This window comes from Adiantum capillus-veneris, chromosome 5, assembly GCF_014529385.1.
Source record: "Adiantum capillus-veneris isolate H3 chromosome 5, ASM1452938v2, whole genome shotgun sequence".
Lineage (NCBI taxonomy): Eukaryota > Viridiplantae > Streptophyta > Polypodiopsida > Polypodiales > Pteridaceae > Adiantum > Adiantum capillus-veneris.
Window position 1 is genome coordinate 9,895,256 of NC_140935.1, and position 21,266 is coordinate 9,916,521.

Here is a 21,266-nt window from a genome sequence, read left to right on the forward strand (position 1 = left end):
GCCATTGCATAGATGGAGATGAGCTCTCTATGCAAAGTGTGTTAGTTTGATGTAAGTGATTCTCTTGTGTGTTTGAGAGGCAAGTCTTGTGCGCAAGATTTTTTGATGAGGATTTTGGATGTATTATGGGTATTCTTATGGGGAGAAGGTGAATGCTATTCCACAAATTGCATATTTCATTTGATGCACGGCATTGGGTTGCATAATCGTTGATGGTGTCCAAGTGTCCAAAGTGTATATAGAGTAAGGGGGTTTTCAAAGTATGTTGCTTGAGTGGGTGAGTGCAAGTGTTATTTTGATTGGTTTCCTTCTCCACTCCCAAAAGAAGGTGGTGCCCCAAGTAGTGTGCGTACCTCTTTACGAACATTTTGTGAGGGTAGGCCTGTTGGTTTGGGTTTAGAGGCCCCATTTTAAAAAGCTCGCCTTCATAAAGCGGTGCCCCCACTGAGGAACATATTTCCAAGTTACCTTCAAATTTTTTAGTGATGAACAATGGAGTTCCCATCTATCCATTTCATTTTGCACAACACATTAGAGTAAATGTTCACATAGATAGAAAAGTATTTTTCCAGCAATGCATTGTTTTTATGTTTGGTGAAGAAAGACTTAGAGAAATACTGGCATCACCCAATCCAATTATACTTCCAATCATCAATTATGAAACTTCTTTTGATGTTCACATTCTGATTTTGTTTTAAAGTCAAGAACAAGGAGTGGTGAAGGGGTGCTCAAGGGCCATATGAAGGAACGAGGTCTTCAAACCAACAACGAGGAGTAGCACATGAATCACGATCAAAACAATGAACCTTTTAGGCCTATTGCTCGGCAATCCATTCATATAATCATTGCAACTAAATATAGGTTTCAATCTATCATAAGGAGGATATTTGGATCCACTCGCCTCAATAAAATCAATGCTTCAATTAATCCATTTATTCTACCTATGATAAAGTACGAATTAACAATGCATGTGTACATCTTTATTTTAATCTAATCAGATTTATAGTGTCAACAATCTTGTGTAGCCCGTAAGAGAAAAGTTTTCTTTTTTTAAAAAAAATTTCAAAAAGTCTAAACAAAATGTCAAGTTCTTTTTCCACCTTCTATGCAAGAAGTAGGGAAGATGCGCAAGAGTTTCTTGACAACTTGGAGATGGCACATCTCATATCAGGGATAGATGAAGAGGAAGTAAAGCTACGAGCCTTCCCGTTGGTTCTAAAAGCAGAAGCTAAAGCATGGTATGAGACCTTGCAACCCCAAATAAAGTCCAACTGGGAGAGACTGCGAGCAAGCTTCCTCTCCAAGTTCGGGCAAGGTGATACTTCTGAAGGACTATGGAAATGTCTTATTGGACATAAGCATGTATCACTTGTAGACTATCCCTCTTATGAAGCAACCTTTGTCAATCTTTGGGGTAGGTGGGAGGCTACATTAGAAAATCATGGTGGTGCACCTAACTTTCTAAAAAAAGAGAGATTCATGGTTGGCTTGTATCCACTTTTAAAGGCTAAAGTAGAGCTAGAATTTCCATCCACCTTCGAAGAAGCACGTGAGGTAGCCATCATCAAGTTTAGAAAACTACACTTCCAAGCACATAGAGCAAGGGGTTTGAATGAAGTGAGTGAGAGGGAGTCTTCACAAACCATGGAAGCACCAATTAGGGCCCCTCTTGCACAATCTTCACAAATAGGAGATAACTCTCAACAAGAGGTTTTACAAAGGCTAACTCAACAGGTTGAGAACCTCACTCTGAATCTAGTACAGGGCCTACCTCAACAACGACAACCAAGAGAAAGGAATCACAATCAACGAAGACAAGCTCAAGAGTTGCGATGTTGGAATTGCAATGAAATGAGCCATGGAATGTACAATTGTCCACATCCAAGGAGACTTCCGGGAGACATATATCCCCCTAGATTGCCTCCTCTCACACTGCAGCAAGAACTAACTCAAGGCCCACAAATCCTTCGTCGACCACCACCACCAGCAAATATACCTCCCGTCCCACATGAGGAGGAAGAAAGAGGAGTCAACATCATCAAGCTAGAAGAGGTAATAGATGAGCATACTCTAAACTTTGATGTTATGCCGGCAGAAAAAAAGCACAAGAGCACATGATAAGGATGAAGACATGAGAAGTGAAGGAACAAATTCAACCAGAAGGGACAAGAAAAAGAAGTCAAAGATGGAAGAAACTGAAAGTAGCAGGAAGAAAAGATCAAGGCGAAGGGAAATTGGTATCAACGACTTCCCATTGGGAAAGGAGCTAGAGCCCTACAACATCCTGGAGGATTTACAAACCCAAAAGCCAAACATTTCATGGCCTCAACTTCTACACCTATCAGCCAAAGCAAGAAGGCAATGGCCAAAGTTGGTAAGTACAAGAATTCCAAAAAAGAAAGCAAATCTTTCCATTAAGGTTGTGGCCTCAAAGCTACAAAAAGATGTGGAACCCATTGTGGATGCTTACATAAGGGGTAAAAAGGTGTCTAATGTATATGTTGATGGTGGAGCTCAAATGTGTGTGATCACGGAAAAATCAATGAACAGGTTAGGGCTGGAAATTACAAAGTCCTCTAATTGTCAAGCTAGGCTAGCCAACAACTCAAGTGTGAAGTGTTTGGGGATCATTGAAAATGTAAAAGTCTTTGTGTGTAACATAGATGCACGAGTGGATATGTATGTCATGCCAGCTAAGGGGTAGGGCTATCCCATCATCCTAGGGAGGCCTTGGCTCATTGCTGTGAATGAAGATAAAAAATGGGGAAGTGGTCGTTTGATTCTTAAGAAGGGTCAACCGGTGGTGTATGATTGGAGAGAAGGAAAGCAGCTAGATATCAAATATGAAACCACGGTAGATGAAGAGAGCGAGGAGGAGAGTCCTTACTCAAGTGATGAGAAAGCATCAACCAGTGCATCAATCAGTGAAGAGGAGTCTTCTTTGGAGGTAATGGGAATTGTATTCAACGCCAACACCCAAGATGTTTCTGTAGAAGAAAAGCCAACAGACAATCACACACGAGGGGATGAAAGATGCCACCACCTTGAAGAAGGATTTGAGAAGATGCTTGCAAAAGATCTGACTTGTGAGGAGAAGAGGTCCTACATCAATATGTTAAGGAGGTATCCCAATTTGTTTATCACTGACTACTCACAAATAAGAGGTGTAGATGTAATAGAGCATCGAATTGAATTGATACCAGGGACCAAACCCGTGGCTCAAAAGTTAAGGCGACTAGGATCTCTGCAACAAAAGGCTCTCCTACAAGAAGTGAATCGACTCTTGAAGGCTGGCTTCATCTATCCAGTATCCAACTCCGAATGGGTATCATCTATTGTAGTCACTCCCAAGAAGAATGGTAAGTGGAGGGTCTGCGTGGATTACAAACCCCTCAACGCTGCGACAAAGAGGGACCACTTCCCTCTCCCTTTCCAAGATGAAATTTTGAATGAAGTAGCAGGTCACGAATGCTACACTGTGTGTGATGGGTATTCAGGATATTTTCAAATTAGAATAGCAGAAGAGGACCAACCAAAAACCACCTTCATCACACCTTGGGGATGTTTTGCATTCAGAGTAATGCCTTTTGGGCTCACCAATGCTCCTAGCACCTTCATGAGATTCACAATATTTGTATTTCAACCATTCTTTGGAAAATCTATAAGAGTCTTTATGGATGATTTTTGTATTTATAGTTGTAGATCACTTCACTGCCAAAAAGTTGAAGAGGGGCTTAAGAGGATCCATCAATTTGGGGGACAACTCAACCCAGATAAGTGTCATATCGGTGAATCTCGGGTGGTTTTGCTAGGCCATGTGGTTTCTTCACAAGGAATTCAAGTGGATCCCTCTAAAGTAGAGGCCCTTTTGTCATTATCTCCACCAACAACAACTAAGGAGCTAATGACCTTCAACCACAAAGTGAGGTACATGTCTCGCTTCATCCATCTCCTAGCAGAAGCCATCGCCCCTTTGCATAGGTTGGCAAGCCAATCTACATTTGAATGGGGGAGGGAACATGCAAAATTTTTTGAGGAAGTGAAGGGCATTCTTAGTCCTCTCCCAATCCTAATGCCACCAGATCCAAAGGAGACCTACTATGTCACTCCAAGTGTAGGTTTTGAAGCTATTGGTGTTGTTTTGATGCAAAAAGATCCTAAAACATCATACATGAGGCTGATCTATTTTGCAAGCAAGGTGATGACTCCGGCCGAGAAGGGATACACTGAAATGGAGAAAGTGGTCTTTGCAATCTTGTTTGCGGTAAGGAAGTTTCGATCGTATCTTCTCCCTGTGCCATTTGTTTTTCTCACCTTAGAGCACAATCTACCATATGTAGTACAACACATGAGCCTCTCATCTAGAATAGCAAAGTGGGTGCTTGAACTCCAAGAATTTATATACACTTTCCTTGTAGAAGATAGCACAAGAGCAGGACTTGCAGACATTCCCACCTACAAAGTGAGAGAAAGGGAAGGATCACGACTACAAAGAGAGGAAGGCTCAAAACAGTTCAAAGTGAAGGAGATTGATAATGCCCATACTTTATTCTTTGACGGAGCTTATCAACGCCAACAAGACAAAGCAGCAGGGAGGATCATCATTTTGAACCCACAAAAGGAGGTAATGGTTAGAAAAGGTATCACTCTACCCAATGTTCACTCTAACAATGAGGCTGAGTATGCTGCTCTAACCCTTGGGTTAGAAGAATGCAAAGAATTAGGCATACAAAGACTTATTATAAAAGGTGATTCTTTGCTAGTGGTCAGGCAAATCCAAGGGACTTGGAGGTGCAAGTATCGTACATTGTTTGAGTGGCTTAGTAGTGTAAGAGCTTTGATGAAGGGTTTTAAAGCAACATAGGTACAAGACATTGTGAGAACTCATAACAAGGAAGCAGACTTACTCGCAAATGAAAAGATTCAAATGGCGGTAGGAGGTGTGAAACTATATGAACCCAAATATCAAGGTCAAGAGGAGGTAAAAGACATTATCTTCTTTCTACAAGCAGGTGAGTGTCCCAAACACTTAGACAAGGTGCAAAGACATAGACTAATGAAGAAGGCCACACCTTACCAGTTGATCGGGGATGATTTATATCACAAAGGGAAAGATTTGTTCTTGAGAAGAGTACCAGGTGTGCAAGATATAGAGAAAATTCTTCTTTCATGTCATGATGATGTCTGTGGTGGTCACTTTTCTCAAGATATTACAAGTAGGAATATTTTACAAGCAAGGTTTATTTGGCCGAGCTTACATCGTGATGTCCAATATTGGTGTAAGGCATGTAAGCCATGCCAAATTGCTGGTGATAGACGACCAACATATGAGCCTCAAGTCCCAATAATATCTTATGGCCCTTTTGAAAAGTGGGGTGTGGATGCAATAGGTCCCCTACCTTGTACTTCTACACAGAAGGTTTTCATCATCATGGGTGTCGACTACATGACACGATGGGCGGAAGCAACAAGCACAACCCGAATCACAACTAAAGAGGTATCAAAGTTTATTTTTGACCATATTTGTAGTAGGTTTGGAACACCCCTAGAAATCTTATCAGATCGAGGCCCGGGTTTTAGGGATGACCTTTTGAATGATCTCTTGAGGAGGTTAAAAGTGAAACACCTGCATTCCACACCCTACTATCCTCAATGCAATGGATTGGTGGAAAAAGTGAAAGGAATGATATGTAAGATCATTTCTAAGCAGGTTGTGGACCGGCCTAATGATTGGGATCGCCATTTGACGGCTGCTCTTTGGGCGTATAGGACATCTTTCAAGGTATCTACCCAACTCACCCCTTTTCATCTAGTTTATGGACAGGAGGCACTTCTCCCCATTGAGGTAGAGCTCTCAAGCTTGCGCGTTCTTACAAGAGTGGCAAAAAAACCAAAAGAGGTTCTACATGAAAGGATCTTAGATCTCCAACGACTTGAGCTAGATAGAGAAGAGTCCATTGATCACTACATCACCAAAGCGACAAGCCAAAGGGACAAAATCAACACGAAGCTCAAGGGGAAAGGATTGAAGGAAGGTATGTTGGTTCTTCGCTATGATAACCGACTTGATACTCGACTTGACAAAAAGTTTCTGCAAAGATGGGAGTGACCTTTCATGATAAAAACAAAGTTGGGGAATGGTAGTTACAGATTAGCAGATTTATTAGGAAAACTCTACAAGACCAGAGTCAATGGATGGAGATTAAAGCCCTACTTTCAACGTATCAATCCGTTGATAGGAAGTCATCTGCCTACATCATCTAAGCTCCACCTATTTTTAAAGCTTTGATGTGCAAAGAAGAACCAGCCTTGGAATCTGAACATACCTAAGGCAACCCTCCCATCTCCGATTTATGGGATTGAGGTAATGAAAAGCAGGTCTAATGGAGTAAAAGAGTGCATGACACTCCTCCTATTGAAAAAAAAAAAGTGGAAAAGAAAAAATGACAAAAAAAAAAAAAAAAGAAGAAAAAGAAGCAACACCGTCCTCGTAAAGATATGAATATCTCTAGGCTTGGGGGAGGGCTAATATGAGTGGCATAAAATGGTAACCATCTTTTTGCAACATTTTTTAGCCTATTCAACGTCCTCTTCCTCATATGTGTATATATTTTTCTACGCTATTAAGTTATCTAGAGTAAATTCCCCCTCTTCGTTTAACCTTTGTGGCGACACACACATTGTACTCTTCCCAAAAAATGTCACCTTAGTCATACATTTATATTACAACCCTTTTCTTTTTTGCTCTGTAAATAAAAGTAAGCATACAATAACCAACTATCTACCCCAAACTTTCTTACCACTCGTGAATTAGTAATAGAAAAATAATATATCCATCTTCCATCCCATATAGATAAATTACCATGGAAAATCAACTCTCCACTTGTCTTTACCAAAGATTATGGTCCATCTCTACAAGTCTTCTATGCCCCCTATATAGGTGGCCCAATATCTCTTAAGAATATACATATAGTTTTTCTCCTTTCAAAAAGACTCAAATTGTATATTCTTTTTACAAGCAAATAATATTGGGCCCTCCTCTATTTGTTTAAGCATCATACCCTTTTGAAAAAGCATGATTCCCCTTGGATGCATACAAGCAAAGGGCCCATATAAGAAGACTTGGAAGCAAAAGGTTTCCTAGCCTGGTGTGGACCTTCCAAACCGAATTCATTGGTTCATGGGTATGAATAATAGTCCAAATACATATCAAACATGTTGAGAAGGTCAAATTTTCCTTTTGAAGCATGTCATTCCGAGCTACAGGTAAGAAGTTATGGTCAAAATAGTGTAAATCTGTCAGATTCGCAGCAAAAGGGAACTGTAAATCAAGTAAATCAAGAGGGTGAGATCTTATTTTTCCCCTACTCATCTTCTAGAAGAGCAATGAGTGCTCAAGGTCCCTTGCATGTGATGGGACCAACCTAAAGATGCTTTCTAAATGCCAAGACAGACAAGTTGAGATACCCCGCAGGAGCCACCCGTGGGGCCCACCTACATTAAGGAACTCTATGGAGCCTTCACGGTCTAAAATGATATTGTTGGTGAATAAATAGTCCCTTTTATGTCCAATATTCAATGAGTGGTCAAAGGACACTTAATTAGGGTTAATCACTCACCCTAATTAAGTGTAGCATAATCCCACTCCTACACAACTATAAATAGCCCCCCTTGGAGAGACTCAAGGACACACACCTATATTTTCAACTTCATGTTGTTTCTTGATCAATAGTAGAGAAAACCCCAACTCTCCCTCTTTCACATCCTCCCTCCTAACCCTCCACTTTGGAGGAAGTGCAACTCTATCCTCCACTCTTTCTATTCTACAATCTCTTACTCCATCAACCCAATAAATCATTTGTAGCACCTAAATAACTTGTAAATACATCATGATCTCTCTTATGGTTATGTTAATGATCATTAAATCATCTTCAAAACTTTCAAGTGTCGCAATTCGTGATGGTTAGCCAGCGTCTGTCCTCCCCTTAAAAGGTGTGCAAGAAATCAAGTAAGTGTTCTATTCTCAATTTACCATTGGTTTGTTTCTCCACACTTATTCAATTGGTCTAAAGAAATTTCTCACTCCAACTCTGTTTTGCTTCATTACATTTGCATGTGGCTACCTTTCATGGTGATTTTATTTGTGTCACGGCATTGCATAGATGGAGATGAGCTCTTTATGCAAAGTGTGTTAGTTTGATGTAAGTGATTCTCTTGTGTGTTTGAGAGGCAAGTCTTGTGCGCAAGATTTTTTGATGATTAGTTTGGATGTATTATGGGTATTCTTATGGGGAGAAGGTGAATGCTATTCCATAAATTGCATATTTAATTTGATGCACGGCATTGGGTTGCATAATCGTTGATGGTGTTCAAGTGTCCAAAGTGTATATAGAGTAAGGGGGTTTTGAAAGTGTGTTGCTTGAGTGGGTGAGTGCAAGTGTTATTTTGATTGGTTTCCTTCTCCACTCCCAAAAGAAGGTGGTGCCCCAAGTAGTGTGCGTACCTCTTTACGAACATTTTGTGAGGGTAGGCCCATTGGTTTGGGTTTAGAGGCCCCATTTCAAAAAGCTCGCCTTCATAGAGTGGTGCCCCCACTGAGGAACATATTTCCAAGGTACCTTCAAATTTTTTAGTGATGAACACTGGAGTTCCCATCTATCCATTTCATTTTGCACAACACATTAGAGTAAAAATTCACATAGATAGAAAAGTATTTTTCCAGCAACGCATTGTTTTTATGTTTGGTGCAGAAAAACTTAGAGAAATACTGGCATCACCCAATCCAATTATACTTCCAATCATCAATTATGAAACTTCTTTTGATGTTCACATTTTCATTTTGTTTCAAAGGCAGGAACAAGGAGTGGTGAAGGGGTGCTCAAGGGCCATATGAAGGAACGAGGTCTTCAAACCAACAACGAGGAGTAGCACATGAATCACGATCAAAACAATGAACCTTTTAGGCCTATTGCTCGGCAATCCATTCATATAATCATTGCAACTAAGTATAGGTTTCAATCTATCATAAGGAGGATATTTGGATCCACTCGCCTCAATGAAATCAATGCTTCAATTAATTCATTTATTCCATTTATTCTACCTATGATAAAGTACAAATTAACAATGGATGTGTACATCTTCATTTTAATGTAATCAGATTTATAGTGTCAACAATCTTGTGCGGCCCGTAAGAGAAAAGTTTCTTTTATAAAAAAAAAAATCTCAAAAAGTCTAAACAAAATGTCAAGTTCTTTTTCCACCTTCTATGCAAGAAGTGGGTAAGATGCGCAAGAGTTTCTTGACAACTTGGAGATGGCACATCTCATATCCGGGATAGATGAAGAGGAAGTAAAGCTACGAGCCTTCTCGTTGGTTCTAAAAGAAGAATCTAAAGCATGGTATGAGACCTTGGAACCCCAAATCAAGTCCAACTGGGAGAGACTGCGAGCAAGCTTCCTCTCCAAATTCGGGCAAGGTAATACTTCTGAAGGACTATGGAAATGTGTTATTGGACATAAGCAGGTATCACTTGAAGACTATCCCTCTTATGAAGCAACCTTTGTCAATCTTGGGGGTAGGTGGGAGGCTACATTAGAAAATCATGGTGGTGCACCTAAATTTCTAAAAAAAGAGAGATTCATGGTTGGCTTGTATCCACTTTTAAAGGATAAAGTAGAGCTAAAATTCCCATCCACCTTTGAAGAAGCACGTGAGGTAGCCATCATCAAGTTTAGAAAACTACACTTCCAAGCACATAGAGCAAGCGGTTTGAATGAAGTGAGTAAGAGGGAGTCTTCACAAACCATGGAAGCACCAATTAGGGCCCCTCTTGCACAATCTTCACAAATAGGAGATAACTCTCAACAAGAGGTTTTACAAAGGCTAACTCAACAGCTTGAGAATAGAGTCAATGGATGGAGATTAAAGCCCTACTTTCAACGTATCAATCCGTTGATAGGAAGTCATCTGCCTACATCATCTAAGCTCCAAATTGGCATGGATCCCTTCGGCTAGGCAAATGCTCCACCTATTTTTAAAGCTTTGATGTGCAAAGAAGAACCAGCCTTAAAATCTGAACATACCTAAGGCAACCCTCCCATCTCCGATTTATGGGATTGAGGTAATGAAAAGCAGGTCTAATGGAGTAAAAGAGTGCATGACACTCCTATTGAAAAAAAAAAGTGGAAAAGAAAAAATGACAAAAAAAAGGAAAAAAAAGAAGAAAAAGAAGCAACACCGTCGTCCTAAAGATATGAATATCTCTAGGCTTGGGGGAGGGCTAATATGAGTGGCATAAAATGGTAACCATCTTTTTGCAACATTTTTCAGCCTACTCAACGTCCTCTTCCTCATATGTGTATATATTTTTCTACGCTATTAAGTTATCTAGAGTAAATTCCCCCTCTTCGTTTAACCTTTGTGGCGACACATACATTGTACTCTTCCCAAAAAAATGTCACCTTAGTCATATATTTATATTACCACCCTTTTCGTTTTTGCTTTGTAAATAAAAGTAAACATACAATAACCAGCTATCTACCCCCAAACTTTCTTACCTCTCGTGAATTGGTAATAGAAAAATAATATATCCATCTTCCCTCCCATATAGATAAATTACCATGGAAAATCAACTCTCCACTTGTCTTTACCAAAGATTATGGTCCATCTCTACAAGTCTTCTATGCCCCCTATATAGGTGGCCCAATATCTCTTAAGAATATACATATAGTTTTTCTCCTTTCAAAAAGACTCAAATTGTATATTCTTTTTACAAGCAAATAATATTGGGCCCTCCTCTATTTGTTTAAGCATCATACCCTTTTGAAAAAGCATGATTCCCCTTGGATGCATACAAGCAAAGGGCCCATACAAAAAGACTTGGAAGCAAAAGGTTTCCTAGCCTGGTGTGGACCTTCCAATCCGAATTCCTTGGTGCATGGGCGTGAATAATAGTCCAAATTCAAATCAAACATGTTGAGAAGGTCAAATTTTCCTTTTGAAGCATGTCATTCCAAGCTACAGGTAAAAAGTTATGGTCAAAATAGTGTAAATCTGTCAGATTCACAGCAAAAGGGAACTATAAATCAAGTAAAACAAGTCTTCTATGCCCCCTATATAGGTGGCCCAATATCTCTTAAGAATATACATATAGTTTTTCTCCTTTCAAAAAGACTCAAATTGTATATTCTTTTCACAAGAAAATAATATTGGGCCCTCCTCTATTTGTTTAAGCATCATACCGTTTTGAAAAAGCATGATTCCCCTTGGATGCATACAAGCAAAGGGCCCATACAAGAAGACTTGGAAGCAAAAGGTTCCCTAGCCTAGTGTGGACCTTCCAAACCGAATTCCTTGGTGCACGGGTGTGAAGAATAGTCCAAATTTATATCAAACATGTTGAGAAGGTCAAATTTTCCTTTTGAAGCATGTCATTCCGAGCTACAGGTAAAAAGTTATGGTCAAAATAGTGTAAATCTGTCAGATTCGCAGCAAAAGGGAACTGTAAATCAAGTAAATCAAGAGGGTGAGATCTTATTTTTCCCCTACTCATCTTCTAGAAGAGCAATGAGTGTTCAAGGTCACTTGCATGTGATGGGACCAACCTAATGATGCCTTGTTTGTTTGCCCTGATTTCCTCTTCAAACTCTATGCCGTGGTCATCAATGCAAATAGCATACTCTTCATTAGGATCCAGGTAAACCTGAGCTCCATGGCGATTAGTATTATAAAAAGATACACCGATTTCTAAATGAGTTGAATAGGAAGACATTTCAGATGTTGATTATGTGATAAAGTGTTGTTGGAATTAGGGTTGCAAGGAAAGGCACACAGCTTGGAGAAGACGAAGGAAGATCAAGGCACACAATAGAGAGTGTGTTACTTAATGTGCAATGGAAAGATAGATATCCCTAGAGTGATGGGTGTATATACAATGCATGGGGGATAAAACCTCCTAAAGAGGGAAAAAATGCCTCGATGGTCCTAGTGTGTTCACACACATCACTAACACATGTATATGGTAACAAATCCCCCCTAGAGTGATGCGGTAAACCAGAGCTGGCACATGAGTAAAGGGAAGTCCCATGCCTTGAGGACATGATCAATCCACAAAGGGGAGTAAGTCTAAAGCTTTGCGGAAAGCTTCGAGCTACTAAGAGCCTCTCCTTGACATAGTGGTAATACACCTCATTGTGCTTTGTACCTCTTAGCCTTCTCATTTTCATCCCTTTCCTCATCAAGTACATCATGCACATCTGAATCAATAATAGGCTGATTTGTAACATTTTCAAAAACCCCCATAGGCTATACATTTGCCTCTTTGGAATTTACATTCGTAATTCCACCATTAAAAAGAGGCAACAAAGTGTCATAAATGTCCTTTGAGCTTACATTACTATCTCTAGTACATGACAGCAAGGGCTGAACAGAATCTTCCACAAACACTACCTCCATGAAACCAAAATACGCTTAGGCCAGAGAGGCTAAGAAGAAAGAGGGTGGTTCCACTGTAAATGCTGGTTCCACTACAAATACAACCATTGTTGAGTCTTTTGTGAAAGGAGACTGTGATGCTGATGTTGATGTAGAATGGGCTTTTAGTGCAAAGTGCACTTACAATCCTGTTGTCCATGATACATGCATGTCAGTTGCTGCATATTCACATGTGTGGTATTTTGATAGTGGTGCTACAAAGCACATTACCTCACATCGTGAATTGTTCACCTCTCTTGAGTCTATCTTCATTCACTTGTGCCAACAATGCCTCTTATCCGATTTAGGGACTTGGAAAGATTGTGATTACTGCTGCAAATGGCAGTTCTTCCACACTTGCTATTGCACTTTATGTACCTTGGATCAAGAAAAATATTTTGTTTGTATCCACACTTGCTAGACTTGGACTTGTAGTCAAATTTGTGGATGAAAGATGTACAGTTCATGATCTCACTTTTGGTGATGAAATTGTTGCATCTGGGCTTTTGTGTTGTGGGATGTATAAGCTCACTTTTTATGACAAGTGTGGACAAAATTTTGCAAATGCAGTTGCTGATTCAAGGGCTATTTCAGATGCAAAACTTTGGCATGCACATTTTGGTCATCTGAATTTTGCCAGTTTGCTAAGTTTACAGAAATCTGATATGGTTGCTTCTTTGCCGCCTCTTGAAGCACCTGTCAAACATGTTTGTGAAGGCTGTATTTTGGGTAAGATGCAGCTTTCAAAGTTTCCAAAGGATGGCTCAATTAGGGCCACATGCAGGTTGCAGCTTGTGCATAGTGATGTTTGTGGGCCCATGCAAACTCTGTCCATGGGTAATTACCTTTACTTTGTGACTTTCATTGATGATTTCTCCAGGCATGCATGAGTATTTCCATTTAAAGCAAAGTCCGAAGTTTTTATGTACTTCAAACAATTTTTGGATATGGATGAAAATGTATCAAAATGTACTATGGGGACCCTCCGTTCCGATCGAGGGGGGAGTATATGGGATAAAACACCGATGTACAGTGCCTTATACACCTTAGCAAAATGGTGTTGCTAAGAGGAAAAACAGGTCACTTACGAAAATGGCATGATGTATGGTCAAAAGTCAAGCCTTGCCGCATTCTTTTTGGCTTGAGGCCAGCATGTGTGCCACTTATGTATTAAACAGGTGTCCTACAAAATCTTTGCAGTCTATTACTCCATATGAAGCATGGCATGATAGAAAGCCTTCTATTGAGTATATGCGTGTTTTTGGTTGTTTGGCATATGCTTTGGTGCCACAAACACATCGCAAAAAATTGGATGATAAGGCTGTCAAATGTATTTTTGTTGGTTATAGTGTTGAAAGCAAAGGCTACAGGTTGTATCATTCACAAACAAAGTGTATTCTGGTTTCACGTGATGTAGTGTTTGTGGAAGATTCTGCTCAGCCCCCTTGCTGTCATGTACTAGAGACAGTAATGTAAGCTCACAGGACATTTATGACACTTTGTTGCCTCTTTTCAGTGGTGGAGATACAAATGTAAATTCCAATGAGGCAAATGTACAGCCTATGGGGGTTTCTGAAAATGTTACAAATCAGCCTATTATTGATGCAGATGTACATGATGTACTTGATGAGGAAAGGGTTGAAAATGAGCAGGCTAGAGGTATGCCAAAATGGCTGGTGCATACATTGCATGACAATAAATTGGATGCACCTTTATCTAGTCGTACTCATTCAGGCTCTTGCCATGCATCTTATGCATCGTGTTGGAATTAGGGTTGCAGAGAAACACACACAGCTTGGAGAAGACGAAGGAAGCTCAAGGCACACAATAGAGAGTGTGTTACTTAGTGTGCAATGGAAAGATAGATAGCCCTAGAGTGATGGGCGTATATACAATGCACGGGGGATAAAACCTCCTAAAGAGAGAAAAAATGCCCCGGCGGTCCTAGTGTGTTCACACACATCACTACCACATGTATATGGTAACAAATCCCCCCTGGAGTGATGCGGTGAACGAGAGCTGGCACATGAGTAAAGGGAAGTGCCATGCCCTGAGGACAGGATCAGTCCACAAAGGGGAGTAAGCCCAAAGCTTTGCGGAAAGCTTCAAGCTTCTCACGAGACAATGCCTTTGTGAAAAGATCTGCAAGGTTGTCCTGTGTTGGCACATAAGCCAAGCTCATCTCTCCTGCTGAGAGCCTCTCCCTGACATAGTGGTAATGCACCTCAATGTGCTTTGTGCAAGCATGAAAAACTGGGTTCCTCGCAACTGCCAATGCGCTCTCACTGTCAGTGTAGATAGTGTTGGCAGTGTCCTGTCCAACACCCAAGTCCGCCATAAGGCGTCTGAGCCATACACACTCAACCGTAGCTGTGAAGACTGCCCTGTACTCAGCCTCACAACTCGAAGTGGCCACAGTAGGTTGCTTCTTGCTCAACCATGATATACATGAACTGCCAAGCATGAAACAAAAACCACTTGTGGACACTCGCGTGTCAAAACAACCAACCCAATCTGAGTCCGAAAAAGCATGTAAGTCTGGCGGCAATGATCCCCCCTTCGGATAAAACAAGCCAAGATGTAAAGTGCCACTAAGGTAGCGAAAAATCCTCTTGACAGCCTGCCAATGCTTAGACCCTGGGCTATGCATAAATTGCTGACCTGTGACACTGCAAACTGAATATCTGGCCTCGTGTTGCATACATAAATGAGGCAGCCAACAGCAGTTTGGTAAAGAGTGACATCAGCAGGATCGCCAGCATCATGTAGACTCAACTTCAAAACTGTTTGTTTCAATAGGTTTGCATGGGAGTGGCAATAGGTTTGCAATCCTCAAGTCCAAAACATACATAGCAATGTCTCTATGTAAACTTTTCCAAGTAATGATGCAACAGCCCCAAATCTTTCATCTTGAAAGTAGCATTCAAATCAGCCTTAAATTCAGCAATATGTCTCTCATTTGGTCCAGTGATCAGCAAATCATCAACATAAAGAACCACAATGAGAAATACATCATCCTCACGCTTTACATACAATGTGCTTTCTGTTGGACTGTTACGAAAGCCTCGTTTAACCAAATGAGTGTCAGCTTTCTCATACCAAGCACGAGGAGATTGCTTCAACCCATACAAAGCCTTCTTACATTTGCACACTTTGTCCTCTTGTCCTTTTATGACAAAACCGCGAGGCTGCGTTACATAAACTTCCTCAAATATGTCACCATTCAAGAAAGCAGTAACAATGTCTGATTGATGTACATCCCAACCAAAATGAGCTGCCAATGCACATAGAAAACGCACAGTAGTCATACGACAAGTGGGAGCAAAAGTCTCTTCATAATCTATGCCTTTTTGTTGTGCATAACCCTTTGCAACAAGTCGAGCCTTATGGCGATCGATCTCACCATCCGGCTTGCGTTTCAACTTGTAAACCCACTTCGTACCAATGGCCTTTTTGCCAGGAGGCAAATCACATAAAGTCCATGTGTCATTCTCTATAAGTGCATCATATTCTGATTGCATGGCAGCCAATCCAATTTTCTGAATTCTGTGCTTCATCAAAAGACAGAGGCTCCTCAACATCATGTAAACTAGACACAGCCAAAGCATAACAATCTGATGCATAAGATGCATGGCGAGAGCCTGAACGAGTACGACTAGATAAAGGTGCATCCAATTTACTGTCACGCAAAGTGTGCACCAGCCATTTTGGCATACCTCTAGCCTGCTCATTTTCAGCCCTTTCCTCATCAAGTACATCATGTACATCTGCATCAGTAATAGGCTGTTCTAAAACATTTTCAGAAACCCCATAGGCTGTACATTTGCCTCATTGGAACTTACATTCGTATTTCCACCACTGAAAAGAGGCAACAAAGTGTCATAAATGTCCTGTGAGCTTACATTACTGTCTCTAGTACATGACAGCAAGGGCTGAACAGAATCTTCCACAAACACTACATCCCGTGAAACCAGAATACGTTTTGTTTGCGGATGATACAACCTGTAACCTTTGCTTTCAGCACTATAACCAACAAAAATACATTTGACAGCCTTATCATCCAATTTTCTGCGCTGCACTTGTGGCACCAAAGCATATGCCAAACAACAAAAACACGCATGTGCTCAATAGAAGGCTTTCTATCATGCCATGCTTCATATGGAGTAATAGACTGCAAAGCTTTCGTAGGACACCTGTTAAGTACATAAGTGGCACACATGATGGCCTCAAGCCAAAAAGAATGCGGCAAAGCTTGACTTTTGACCATACATCGTGCCATTTCCGTTAGTGACCTGTTTTTCCTCTCAGCAACACCATTTTGCTGAGGTGTATAAGGCACTGTACATTGGTGTTTTATCCCACGACTAGCCAGAAATGCATTAAATTCATGAGACATATACTCCCCCCCCTCGATCGGAACGGAGGGTGCCCATAGTACATTTTGAGACATTTTCAGCCATAGCAAAAATTGTTTGAAGCACATAAAAACTTCGGACTTCGCTTTAAGCGGAATACCCATGCATGCTGGAGTAATCATCAATGAAAGTCACGAAGTACAGGTAATTGCCCAAGGACGGAGTTTGCATGGGCCCACAAACATCACTATGCACAAGCTGCAACCTGCATGTGGCCCTAACTGAACCATCCTTTGGAAACTTAGAACGCTGCATTTTACCCAGAATACAGCCTTCACAAACATGTTTGACAGGTGCTTCAAGAGGCGGCAAAGAAGCAACCATATCAGATTTCTGCAAACGCAGCAAACTGGCAAAATTCAGATGACCAAAACGTGCATGCCAAAGTTTTGCATCTGAAATAGCCCTTGAATCTGCAACAGCATTTGCAAAATTTTGTCCACACTTGTCATACAAAGTGAGCTTATACAGCCCACGGCACAAAAGCCCAGATGCAACAATTTCATCACCAAAACTGAGATCATGAACTGTACATCTGTCATCCACAAATTTGACTACAAGTCCAAGTCTAGCAAGTGCGGATACAGACAAGAGATTCTTCTTGATCCCAGGTACATAAAGTGCATCAACAAGTGTGAAGGAACTGCCATTAGCAGCAGTGAGCACAATCTTTCCAACTCCTGAACTGGATAAGAGGCGTTGTTGGCACAAGTGACTGAATTCCCATGAGGGACAGACTCGAGAGAGGTAAACAATTCACGATGTGAGGTAATGTGCTTTGTAGCACCACTGTCAAAATACCACACATGTGAATCTGCAGCAACTGACAAGCATGCATCATGGACAGCAGGATTGTAAGTGCACTCTGCGCTAAAAGCCCATTCTGCATCAACATCAGCATCACAGTCTCCTTTCACAGAAGACTCAACAATGGCTGCATTTGTAGTGGAACCAGCATTTGCAGTGGAACCACCCTCTTTCTTCTTAGCCTCTTTGGCCTTCAACTTAGGACACGACTTGATCAAGTGATCATTGGCTTTACAATAATGGCAACGCATCTTCTTTTTGCCCTTATCACCAGAATTGCCAGACGAAGTGCTGCCAGCAGAAGCATTAGGAACAGAATTTTTGCCACTCGCAGCAGAACCATAAGAAGTGGCTGCATTACTGTTACCACCCTTTCTTTGAGAAGCAATAAAAGCCTGTTCAACTGCACGCTGCCTAGTCCTGTTTTTCTAGGAAAGTGACTCTTGCAACAGCAATGTGCATAATGCATCAAACTTGACAACTTCAGGATTTCCTTGGGTCATCAAGTCTCCAAGTACTAGCAAAAGTCTGGTAGGAATCTGGTAAGGCATCAAGAACAGTCTGCACAAGGGAACTGTCTGAAATGACTTCACCTGCAGAAATAAGTTGCTCATTGATATCCTTGACACTAGCAAGGAAAGTGTCCATATCATCTTCCTCATGCATAATCTTCGACTCAGCTCTTTACGCAGCAAAGCAATTTTAGCCTCATTGCGGCTTGCATAAAGACCTGCTTGAATATCCCAAGCCTTGCGATTTTGCTGCATCAATGCATGAGCCTGCGCGTCCTTAACATCCCAACGAGCTTGTTCTGCCGTAGGCAAAACAACTCTAACAATTGCAATCCTTGCAGCAAGACTGCAACATCCTCAACATCGCCTACATCTTCAGAACCAGGACGTACATCAATGCCCTGCACAATGTTCGAGACACCTTTTGACACAAGAACATGTTGCATCATATAAGCCCACATAGGGTAGTTGTCCCCATCCAAACTGTCCTCAGCAGCAAACATCTTGAACACATCTGTGTTGTTGTTGTCAGCCATGGTAAATGCTGCACCTGATGTGAAAACTGCCCGAAAATAGGAGAAATGGAGCGGGAACAACTTGTGCTATATAGCACAAACCGTAGAAGACTATAAGGCACCTGTTATGCAGAAAACGGCACTGACAGAAAATCTGCACTAAATGACGAAATAGCCTGTGCAGTACTGCCCGTAGTGGAAACGGAAGCCGAAATGAGCCCAAATCAAAATTCTGAGCAGACCAAACTCTTCGAGCTTGCCCAAAAAATTTGTCGACCTGCGAACGCTCACCAAAGCTCACTGAAATCGGAGAAAGTGAGCAGGCGTGTGCTGGAGCAGCTGGCGACTAAGCCCGGGAGGACGTGACCTGCTCTGATACCAATTGTTGGAATTAGGGTTGCAGAGAAACACACAAAGATTGGAGAAGACGAAGGAAGCTCAAGGCACACAATAGAGAGTGTGTTACTTAGTGTGCAATGGAAAGATAGATAGCCCTAGAGTGATGGGCGTATATACAATGCACGGGGGAAAAAACCTCCTAAAGAGGGAAAAAATGCCCCGGCGGTCCTAGTGTGTTCACACACATCACTACCACATGTATATGGTAACACATCGGATTCTTATGCTTTGGCTGTGTCTAGCTTACATGATGTTGAGGAACCTCTGTCTTTTGATGAAGCACAAAATTCAGAAAATTGGATGGCTACCATGTAATCGAAATATGATGCACTTATAGAAAATGACACATGGACTTTATGTGTTTGCCTCCTAGAAAAAAGGCCATTGGTACGAAGTGGGTTTACAAGTTGAAACGCAAGCTGGATGGTGAGATCGATCGCCATAAGGATCTACTTGTTGCAAAGGGTTATGCACAGCAAAGAGGCATACATTATGAAGAGACTTTGCCTCCCACTTTTCGTATGACTACTGTGCGTTTTCTATGTGCATTGGCAACTCATTTTGGTTGGGATGCACATCAATCATACTGCTTTCTTGAATGGTGACATATTTGAGGAAGTTTATGTAACGCAACCTCGCAGTTTTGTCAAGAAAGGACAAGAGGACAAAGTGTGAGAGTGCAACTATCTTAATTTAGAATGCTTCACACGACCAATGAGGTGGAAACACGTCCTAATGGAACTCAAGCAAGCTCCAACACTTGTCCTTATTGCCTTCCATGCTAGAACTAGCATCCCCTTCTTAGACTCGTCTTGGCAAGTGGAGATGTCATAAAATCTAATATCAAACCAATTCTTCTTCCTCTTTCCTACCCTGATCCCCGCTAGCTCCTCTCCACCTGTGAAGGTGTTTGAGGCCTTGGGACTAAGGCTGGGGATAGTTAATGCTTTTTACAAAGTCTATGTTATGCTCATGATGCATGAAGCTTTCCATCTTCAATGCATCACCTAGGTCACAAGAAACACAAAGATTGTATTGTACAAGTCTCTCTTGATGGGAGAATCTATAATACAAAAGCCTATTGGAGGGGGATTGGCTCCACATAAATCCGGTCCTCAATTTTTGTCAAGTTCTCTAAACTCTCTCTCTTGCAAAAGTATTGTTCATGCCAAGTTAATTAAGTATTATGATTAAGTTGCTAGCGTTAAATAAGTTCACCCGCTTTGTTCTCAAATTAGTCTCACAAAAATGCTCTCTTTAATTATCCTAATTCCGCTATTCTCAAAGTTCATAGGCCATTTCCATCACACTGGTATCAGAGCTATTGTTCTTTTCTTGCTTAAGAAGAGAGGTCCTTAAGTTGTCCATGAAAGGTTGGGCATGTTTATTGCACTAGGGTAAGTGGGACAGGGATCTATTATCTTCGTTGGGAAGGACTTAGTTCGAGGTACACCGTTGGAAACTATAGTCTTAACCATTATTGAGCTATAAGCAAGCTCAACAGGAACCATAATCAACTAATCAATGTTAGACCCTCTCCACTAGTATTTGCAATCAACGGTGTCTAAACCACGGGGTGGCTTCTTGAGAATTGATTTTCAAAGGTAAAGAAGAGTAGCGACTAAGTTTTTTGAGGGTACCAACGCACAAAGTAATCTACACATAAGTTTAATTAGCATGGCTGACAATAACCAAGAGAGTAGAATGAACATTAATAACTTTGATTTTGCACATGAAGGTGATAATGATGATGCCCCCATGTTTGTCAATTATCTTGTTACTTGGTTGCAGCAAGCTATGGGCAACCCTATTTTGCGAGCCAAAGTTACTCAACAAATTTGTGCTTATGGTATTTCCCTTCCTCTCCAAGGGGAGAGAGAGCTTAGGAGGCCTTTTCATGAGACACCCAAAAGAAGACTCTCTCCCATACGAGAGGAGGAATCCAAAGAATGAGAAAGTAATGAATCCCTAAGTTTCTTTTGAAGATGTGGCTCTCTGAAGATGGATGTCTAGAAGGTCACCAACTCCGGAAATGATCAACCCATAGTTCTCCTGGTCGCTCTGAAAGGAAGAGAGGAGACAAAGGAAGAAAAGGGCAAGAAAGAGGTCACCCTCTTCTCCTTCTTCATCACCATCCTCCTCTTCCG